General features: G+C 43.4%; 1 pseudogene; it reads right to left on the reverse strand.

Moving 5' to 3' along the window:
- Positions 1 to 3991, reverse strand: part of LOC103748724 — an 8450-nt pseudogene extending 4459 nt beyond the window's left edge.
- Between the last annotated feature and the right edge of the window lie 3092 nt (positions 3992 to 7083).

The raw sequence follows: 7083 nt of genomic DNA on the forward strand, positions 1-7083 counted from the left end.
CCCGTCCGGCGTAAGGACAGATGTCATCAGGGTCTCACTGGAGAGTACCCATAACTCAAGATCTTTACTAGGTGTGTACCAGGCAAGTTGGGCTTGGTCCAGGACATCCTGGACCTCATGTAAGATGTCCAGGTGTTGAGGAGCCAGGTAAATTAGTTCTGAAGGCTGTTTCCCTACCAGCAACTGAAACAGTGGTCTTAAAGTCTCAGTGGGAATAGGCATCCAGGGTCATAGCCAATTAATTTCTCTTAATAACTTTTGTAGCTCTGTCAGGGTTACGGCGGACTTGACAGCCAGTTGTGGTTTTAAAGGACTTACCTCTTCCAAAGAGAGTGTGGTTCCCAGAATTTTAAAGGGAGCAATAGTCTGTATTTTATCAGCGGATACATGGAGTCCACCTGTCTGTAGACATTTCTGAGTAACTTATATAACTCTTCTAATTGTTGGGCACTTGGAGCTCCCAAGAATATATCATCCATATAAACGTACACAGTGGCATGTGGCAGCAAGTGAGCAGGCCCCAGAAGGGTCTTCACATAGCTTTGGCAGAATGCTGGCCTATTGGCCATACCTTGGGGTAAAACAGTCCATTTATACCTCTCAACAGGCGTTTTAAAGTTGGTGGAAGGTACAGAGGAAGCAAATTTTTCACAATCCTGGGGTTGTAGAGGAATAGAGACAAAACAATCTTTAATGTCTTTAACTATAAGAAATAAATCTGAGGGAATAGCAGGGATCCAAGGCAGCCCCCTTAAGGGTGTACCTACTAGGGCCATTCTAGCATTGACTTTTCACAAGTCTCGCAACATTCTCCACTTGCCAGAGGCTTTCTTAATAACAAAGACAGGTGTGTTCCATGGACTTATAGAAGGCCAGATGTAGCCCAACCGTAATTGTTCCTACACAATTTCCCTTAAGGCCTGTAGCTTTGTCTCAGGCAATGGCCACTGCTCCACCCATACCGGCGCCCCAGGGGACCACCGGATAGCTGGAACATGAGGGGCAGTGGCCCTTAGAATTGGGGGTGAACCTGATGGCTCTTTCTTTGGGTTCCCCCTGTTATTGATATGGTGAGACAACCCCTGAGTTGCTGACTTGGGAAGCCTATCAGACTCTTCAAGCTCCAAAAGGTCATCATCATAAAAGGCCTTGTTATCAGTGGTTACGCAGGCCTGTGCATCCCCCAAAATAACTTGTCCTATGAGGTTGGTGGATAACCCTGCTGCCACCAGGGGTTGCACCTCCCCTTTAGCTCCATCTGCATCCTGCCAGGTGAGCCATTCTTGAGTCTCCTCTGATGGGGTGTATCCTCCCACACCTAGGATTTGGGGGCCCAGAAACTAGGTGCCATGGTGATGGGACCTCCTTCTTTCTAAGAATGGTCCTATCAGCCCCCATGTCCACTAGGCAGCGAAACCTCCTGCCATCTATTTCAAGATCCATCTTGGGCCTTACACCAGGGATAATAGGGGCTGTCCAATTCACCATAGGTTTTTCTCCTCTCCTGATCCCTCCTCCAGGGCATTGTAAATGTAGCTGATCATGGGGAAGTCCTCCTTTTGTCAATGGGGCTGGAGGCTGCCCCCCCACTTAGTTTAAAGGCTTTCCTTCAATACCAAGTCTGAGGACAATTTCTTTTAATATGGCCAGTCTGGCCACAGCCAAAACATGGACCTTTTATCCCTCTAGGCTCTATTGTTACCTACTGACCCAAATTAAGTGAATTAAATGCCTCGGTTAAGGCATGGGTCAGAGCCTCTCTTTGCATCTGTAAGACAGCAGCCATGGCTTTTGTTTGCCCCCTTTGGGTTCCACCTCCTTGGAGGTAATTCCATTCCATCCCATACCAAGAGTTTAGTGAATTGCTCCCTCAGTGGGCCTAGGGTTTTTTGTTTTAAGCTCTTCTCCACTCTGTCTATAAACTCGTAGAGGGGTTCACCAGGCTTTTGATTAATTCCTGCAAGGGGGGATTTGGTAGGCCCCTCATCCAATTTTCTCTAAGCATTTAATCCTATGACCCTGACCTGTTCTGTATATGGAGCTGGAATGCCTGACTGTTGCACCCCTGTGGCATAATGGTCACTTGAACCAGACAACATCCCAAAAGTAATGGGGACAGGTGGGTTGGCACTTGCATTCCTCTCAGCTTGTATCCTGCATTCCTCCTTAAAGAGGGCACACCATTCAATATATATAGGGCTAGGAAGGACTGCTTTGGTAAGGTCCAGCCAATCCTTTGTAGTACACTGCTGATGAGCCAAGCCTTGGAGGAGAGTATCTACCCAGGGTGATCCCGGGCCAGCCTCAGCCACCACCTTTTTTAATTCCTTTAAATCCTTTACCTCCCAGGGACACCAGGGGTCAGGGCGAGCACCTCCTGGGTTTATATTAATAGGATATGCTTCCACTTTTTATTTTTAATTAATTAATTAATTTTTTGTCTTTTTGAAGCAGGGTCTCCCTGTAGCCCCAGCTGTCCTGGAACTCACTATGTAAACCAAGCTGGCCTTGAACTCACATAGATCCACCTGCCTCTACCTCCAAAGCCACTTGTTTTGGCACTGTTGTTGAATAACAGTTTAACATGACTGCATAATGTATGCTTAATACTGTTGCAGGAACTCCTGCTTATCTTTATGGCAGAATGTCATTGCTTTGATTCTCTAACTTTCTAGTAAGTCTTAAAATTGAAAAAGTACCTTAAAATATTTTAATTTTATGTGCATGAATATACTGCCTGCATTCATTTAAGTGTACCCATGTTGTGCAATGCCTGTGAAGGACAAAAGAAGGCATCAGGTCTTCTGGAACTGGAGTTACAGATAGTTGTTAGTTGCCATGTGAGGGCTGGGCTTCAAACCTGGGTCCTCTGCAAGAGTAGCCAGTGTTCTCATGTGCTGAGCCATCTCCCCTGCCCTGAACATTTTTTTCCCAAATAATAGAAAAAATTTTAAATTAATACATGTTTGTATTGGTGTGTGTGTGTGTGTGTGTGTGTGTGTGATGTAATGATGTGTGTTAGGAAATAGGAATGCCAGGGAGCACAAATGTCAGAGGACAACTGAGTGCTGTCCCTCTACTTCCACATTTCTGTAGTTTCTGGGAATTGAACTCATGTCATCAGGCTCCAGATGCCAGTCTTACAGGTTCCATGCTGAACATTCCTTTCAAAGGTTCTCTGGATCTCAGAAGTTTATTTTAGTTATATTTGAATGATTAAAATAATTCTGCAAACTTATTCCCACCTGTAGTTTACCTGTATTATGGTACTGATATCCTCTATGTGTGTGTGTGTGTGTGTGTGTGTGTGTGTGTGTATGTGTGTGTGTGTGTGCGCTATCCATAACAATACCCCAAATCTTTCACATCACAAATCATAGTTTGAAATACTGATGTCCTCCCTTTGGCCATTTGGTCCATTCTTTCCAGCCTTGTGGCCCTGTCTGAACTCAGATCTCCACCCACTGTCTCCCTTCCTTATCTGTGAACTGAGGACAACAGAGTAGAAAACCTACTCATTCTATGCTGCAGGGCGGTATGTTTAGCAACACTTCATACTTCTTAATCCAAACACAACTGAAAGCACCTTCTCTTTGTCAGTAACCTTCAAAGAACTAGGAAGACGCATGTCATGGAGGGCAGGGATCTTAAATCTGACCTATATGTAGGTTTAAAAATAATAAATGCATATGTAGATAACACCCTGTATTAAGTTCCTCATGTAGATCATACAGTAGTGTTGTATTGCCAAGAAATTTCCCTCAGAAAATGCTGCCTGCAATGTTTCTAGAATGAATAAAAACTGTGAAGCAAGGATTCGGGTTGATAATATTGATCTTATAAATTACATGACTAATGGAAGGAAGGATGAGATTTCACGTCCTCAGTTTCCTTCAGGCCTCTTCAAGTAGGTGTGAGAAGAGTCAATTGGCAGAATTTTTTCTCCAAGCATGTGGTTACCTGGCTCATTGGAAATCTCATTTCTGGGCATGGGAAATAATCAGAACAGCAGGTCATCTTTCCCTCCTGATGGGATTTCCAGAACCCAGGACCACAAGGCACACTGCACTGTGTTTCTTTCCAAACATTAAAATGATAGAAAGAAAAGTTTTTAGTTAATATGGTATAAGCAAGCCCAGACTACACAAGACTTTGGTTATTTAAGTTCAGTGTCAAGCCATGCAATTATGCCTAACCCACCTATCTATAACCTGTGGCCTACTCTGTCATGTCTTCATGTAAATCCAATTGTTGATGATGTGGAAAATATGGGGAGAGCTGTCCTACTTCCACCTTTAGTCCAAGACCTTCTGGGAAATTCCAAAGGCTGTGACTGTCCTCTACTGCATCTGATTTTCCCTTCTGATTCATATTCACTTGGTGTTCAACAGGGTTAGTAAACTGGATATTCCTCAGAAGGTGATACAGATAAAAGATATGTATCACTTTATAAAAATAAGGTATTTTATAGTGTTATCAACTATAAAGTATATTTTACTAATGTATTACTTATACAATAAAGTATACACAAAAATAAAAAATCAGAAAGTGGAGAATGCTTTTTTTGAGGTTTTAAGAATATTTTATTTATTATTATTAAAAAATTTTAGTGAGCTTTTATACATTTCATACAATAGTTCTTAAACAAATTTAGACCCTCTCCCCCAACCATACCTCCATACCCCAACCCCACACCAGACCGCTTGTATTCTATGCATGTTAAGTTCTATCCAGTCAAGCATTTGTACCTAGATGTCCTATGGTGCAAATTTATCTACTGGAGTCTAGTCAGTCTATCTAGAGATCATTGGTAAGGCCTACTCTCCCTCACTCAGCAGTGATCGGTCTCTAGTAGTACCCAGACTAGGGCCAACCTGCCACCCACCAGTCCCTGGGCCCTTGTCTGATTGAGTTGGCATGGGTTCTGTGCAAAGACTACACACTTTGGACACAGGACTTGGAGCAATGGAGCAGAAACTGACCTGGAAGCCTTCTACCTGAAGTTTAACTCCCATAGTTTTGGAGGATACTATATAAGCTAAGAGAGAAAAACAACCAATGGGCCAATCCAGCTTAATGCCTAATAGCCATAATGACCAGCTGAGCAAATGGCTTCTACTGGTGTGGTAGTGGCACTGTTATCTGGGGGGTGTGGGGGGAATCAACAGCTATCTAATTGGACTTAAATCCCTCTCAATGGAGTGAACATATAGGTGGCACTGTAGGCACAGCCAAATACACATGACTGGAGAGGTCATAGAACCTAGAGAAAATCCTATCTCTTTCATATCTCTAAACAAATGCAATTTCTTACCATATGTTAAATATGGATCCTTATATTTACAGACAACTATACCGTGTATGATTCATCAAAGAAGCATCTTTTTGCAACAGATGGAGGCTAATGTAGAATCCCACAACTGGTCAGACACAGAGAATATGTGTCTGAGAGATGCCCAGTCCTAGGTGAAATATCTACAGTGGAACCTCTATGCCTAAGATTCATTATATTTTTATATTGTTAGCTCATTTTAAAGAGAAAATGCCAAAGCAAATATTCATAAAATAATAGAGTGTTATTGGAATAACCAAACATACTCTGATTGGACTTAAGACCTACTTCCCAAGATGGAACCCATATTGGGTACTGTCATTAGGGTCAAGAATATGTGGCCAGATAGGTCATAGGCCCTAAGGGAAAACATGCCATTAATATTCCACCCAGAAAACAATACTAAAATTTATCCTAATGACTTTTTGCTATACCACTGCATTAGAGGATGTCTTGACCCTCCTCAAAGATTTTTCTTGCAGTAGAAGGTAATTATCACAGAGACCCACAACTGGATAAGGAGCAGAGAATAAGAGGCCTTGAAATGTTCAGTCCTAAATGGAACATCTATATCTTACACCTGTGCAAAGCTCAGGGAACTTCAATGAAGTGGGCGGGGGCGATTGCAAGAGTCAGTGTGGTGGATGATTACAAGGAAGCAGTGTTTTTCAGACAGGAGGGTGGGTGCATATATGAACTCAGGGCCCTTGTGAGAGCATCACAAGACCTGTTCAAGCTAAACCCATCAAATTTTCAGCAGGGAGGAGAAAAGTGGGCTTGAAGTTTCACCCTTAGCTGAAGCACTAAAAGCAATTGATAGCTTCTGAGAGAGAGAGAGAGAGAGAGAGAGAGAGAGAGAGAGAGAGTCACTTTCTTTAAGGGTGTAAACCTTGGTAGGTCAATCATGCTATATATTCAAGAGCATTTACAAAACACAGATTGGACTCCATGGGGAAAGAAAATACAAACATAGGAATTTGGGTGGGTAGGGAGAAGGGAATGGATTTGGGAGTATTTGTTGGAGAGGAAAATATAATCAAAACACATTGTATGAAATTTTCAAAGAACTTAATATCTTTTAAAATCCATAGGTGAGGCAGTGAGAGGAATCTCAACACCCATTTCCTCTCTGATTGTTTCAGGGCCTCCACCGAGAACACAAGGGCCTTACTACCTGCATCATTGGAGGAATTCCTTGAGACCACAGATGTAGCCTATCCATCTCATCTATTACCACAATTTTAGCCCTTACTGAGCAAGGTTACTTGAACTCCTTATTTAAAGATTTAAAGCTAGAGAATGGATTTTGGTTTCAAACATTGTCAAATAGACATGATGATGTTCTCTGTTAAAAAAAAATCATTGGCTATCCTCAGGCCTCTTGGGGTAAGTCTATAGCGCAGCCCTCCGCGCCTTGACTCCCCAAGCCACATTCACCCTTCCATCTCCCCCGCTGTTCGCTACTCCCAGTTTCGGACCTGCGCCATTCCTAGTCTTGGGGCCCCAGACACCTGGGGAACCAATACTGCTTCTTGATCCTTCTCACCCAGACCAACTGAGTGCCTTTCTTGGGCCCCAGGAGCACCGCTTCTGGTCCTGACCCCGCCCTCACCTGTCTCTGCGTCCTGGGACCAGCACCACGGGCTAACTCTCCTAGCCTGCACTCCTATCCTCAGGCCTCTTGGAGTAAGTCTATAGCGCAAGCCTCCGCACCTTGACTCCCCAAGCCACATTCACCCTTCCATCTCCCC

Source organism: Nannospalax galili, unplaced genomic scaffold (genome assembly GCF_000622305.1).
Source record: "Nannospalax galili isolate Female #2095 unplaced genomic scaffold, S.galili_v1.0 scaffold664, whole genome shotgun sequence".
Classification (NCBI taxonomy): domain Eukaryota; kingdom Metazoa; phylum Chordata; class Mammalia; order Rodentia; family Spalacidae; genus Nannospalax; species Nannospalax galili.